This window comes from Octodon degus, unplaced genomic scaffold (genome assembly GCF_000260255.1).
Source record: "Octodon degus isolate 3935 unplaced genomic scaffold, OctDeg1.0 scaffold00124, whole genome shotgun sequence".
In the NCBI taxonomy this organism is placed as follows: domain Eukaryota; kingdom Metazoa; phylum Chordata; class Mammalia; order Rodentia; family Octodontidae; genus Octodon; species Octodon degus.
In genome coordinates, this window is record NW_004524700.1 from 3825295 (window position 1) to 3828947 (window position 3653).

A 3653-nucleotide genomic window follows, 5' to 3' on the forward strand; every position below is an offset into this window, starting at 1 on the left:
TTTATTTATTTATTTATTTGATACAAGGTCTGACTATACAGCTCATAGTGGTTCTCCTGTCTCAGCCTTCCCAGTGCTAAGATTGTACAGGTGCACCACCATACCTGGTTTTGGTGGCCAGTGTGGTGCGACCATCTAGGGCCTGCATGGCATGTGGTGCTGGGGATCAAACCCAGGTCCTTGTACTTTCCAGGCAGGCACTGAGACCACTGAGCTATCTACCAGTCTATAAGACAAATTTTAACAGATATGAAAAATAAAATGAGCAATAATAACAACATTTTACTAGGGGATTTTACACCACATTGACACAAAGAGATATATAACTAAGCAATAAATCAGCAAAGAAATAACAGAAATAAACCAAATTTTTGAAGAAATGGATTTAGTAGACCTTTACAGAGTGTTCCACGCAACAGCATCAGAATATACTTTCTCCTCAATTACACATAGGACATTCTCCAATATAGAACATACATAGAGCATGCTTAAGTATGCAAAGGAATTAAAATTATCTGACCACAGTGTAATGAAGCTGGAAATTATTGAAAAAAGAAACTGCAGGGGCTGGGGAGATGACTCAGTGGAATAAGCGCTTCCCTGGCAAGCCCAAGGGCCTGAGTTCAATCCCCGGTTCTGAAAAAAAAAAAAGAAAGAAAGAAAGAAAGAAAGAATAAAAGAAACTGCAAAAGCTCCATAAATACATGGAAACTAAATAATACCCTCCTAAACAATCAGTGGGTCGTAGATTAAATTAAAGAAGAAATTAAACAATATTTACAATCAAATAAAAATATAGATGCAACTTACTGAAACATATGGGTTGCAATGGAACTGTCTTAAGAGGAAAACTTATAGTGGTAAATTCTCACATCAGGAAAATGGAACAAGCCCAAATAAATGATCTTATGCTGCACCACAAGCACCTAGAGGAAGAAGAGCAAGACAAACCCAAAGCCCAAAGAAGGCAGGAAATTATAAAGATCAGAACAAAAACAAATACAATGGAGATGAAGAAAAAATAAAAAGAATTAATGAGTTGAAGACTGGGTTCTTTGAAAGAGTAAATAAAATTAATAAACCCCTAGCCAACCTTATCAAAATAAGGAAAGAGGGGCTTGGGAGATGGCTCAGTGGAATAAGCACTTCCCTGGCAAGCTCAAGGGCCTGAGTTCAATCCCTGGTTCCGCCAAAAAAGAAAAAAAAAAAAATAAGGAAAGAAAAAATTCAAATTCATGCAATAATGAATGAAAAGGGTGAAACTACTACATACCCAATAGAAATTCAGAGGATCATTAATACCTATTTCTAAAGTCTACACTCATAGGATGGAAAACACAGAAGAAATGGACAGATTCCTAGATGTATACAAACTATTAAAGCTGAATCAAGAAGATGTAAGAACTCTGAATAACCCAATATCAGTGAATGAAATTGAAAATATAATAGTAATAACAAAAATTAACAACAAAGAAAAGCTTATGGGGCTGGGGAGATGGCTCAGTAGAATAAGCGCTTTCCTGGCAAGCGCAAGGGCCTGAGTTCAATACCTGGTTCCACAAAAAAAAAAAAAAGAAAAGAAAAGAAAAAAAGAAAAAAGAAAAATAAAGAAAAGAAAAGAAAGAAAAGCTTAGGTCCTGATGGCTTCACAGCTGAATTCTACAAGAAATTTAGAGTAGATCTAATTCTAGTACTCCTCAAATTATTTAATGAAATTGAAAGGGAAGCAATTGTCCCAAACTCATTCCTGGCAGCAAGTATTACACTGAAACCAAAAACAGAGGAGTACCCAACCAAAAAAAAGAACTATAGGCCAATATCCTTAATGAACTTAGATGGGAAAATCCTCAATAAAACACTAGCAAACAGAATGCAATGAATAATCAAGAAGATTGTACATGGTGGCCAAGTGGTATTCAACCTAGTAATACAGGGAAGCTTCAATATATGCAAATCAGTAAATGTAATGCACCACATTAACAGAGCCAATCACAAGATCATCTCAATACATGCAGAAAAGGCTTTTGACAAAGTCCATTCCATTGTGATAAAAAGAAACCCACAGAAAATTGGAATAGATGGTCTTTACCTCAACCTGATAAAAGCCATCTGTGACAAACCAACAGCCAGCACCATACTAAAAGGACAAAAATTGAAAACCTTTACTTTGTCTTATCAGGAACAAGACAAAGATGCCCACTATCACCACTCCTATTCATTACAGTTCTAGAAACATTAGCTAGAGCAGTTAGACAAGAGAGAGAAATAAAAAGAATAATGATTAGAAAGGAAGAAGTAAAATTACCATTATTTGTAGATACTATGATATTGTACATAGAAGACCCCAAAAACTACACTAAGGGACAATGTATTAATTATTGTCACCATCCTACTAACCTGTTTTGAAACTGTCTCATTGCTATTTGTTTCTCAATAAAATTAATTTTTAAAAAAGAGACTAGTGGATTTAATAACCAAATTCAGTAGTATGTATAGCAGGCTACAAAGTCAACACTCAAAAACCAATAACATTCCTATACACAAACAGTGGATGCACTGAGAGAGAAATTATGGAAGTCATGCCTTTCACAACAGCACCCTAAAAATATGAAATATTGGGCTGGGGAGATGGCTCAGTAGGATAAGCACTTGCCTGGCAAGCGCAAGGTCCTGATTTCAATCCCCGATACTGAAAAAAAAAAGAACGAACGAACGAACGAACGAACGAACGAACGAACGAAAGAAAGAAAGAAAGAAAGAGAAAAGAAAAAAGAAGTACTTAGGAATCAATGTCACAAAGGAAGTAAAAGATTCACACAGTGAAAATTATAATACTCCAAAAGAAGAGACTGAAGAGGATTTGAGAAAATAGGAAGATATTCCTTGCTCCTGGATAGGAAGAACCAACATTATGAAAAAGGTCATACTGCTAAAATTGTTATAAAGATTCAATACAATCTCAATTAAAATACCATTAATATACCTTACAGATTCATTAAAAAAATTCCTAAACTTCATCTGCAACCTAAGGAGACAAGGAATTGTGAAAGCAAACCTGGACCACAAAGAAAAGGCAGGAGGCATCACATTTCTGACTTGAAATTATACTGCAAAGCTACTGTGATAAAATCAGCATGGCACTTGCAAAAAAATTGACCTGTGTATCAATGGAACAGATTAGAAGATGCAGACACAACTACAAACACACCCAGCCACACATTGTCTTTGACAAAGGGGCCAAACATGTTCACTGGAAGAAATAGAGCCTGTTTAATAAGTGGTGTTCGAAAAATTGGCTTTCCATATGCCAAAGGCTAAAAGTAGGCCCATGCCTATCACCACACACAAAAAATATTCAAAATGGATCAAATATTTTAATGTTAAAACAAAAAAACTGGGGCCGGGGAGATGGCTCAGTGGAATAAGTGCTTACCTGGCAAGTACAAGGTCCTGAGTTCAATCCCCAGTTCTGAAAAAAAAAAAAAAAAACCAGAAACAGTAAATCTTCTAAAGGATAATATAGGTAGAAATCTTAAAGACATAGGGGTAGGTAGTGATTTTTTTATGAATAAAAATCAAACTGTATGGGAAATACTTCAAAGAATCAACAAGTGGTATCTCATCTTCTGAAAGTTTTCTTTTTTTTTTTTTTT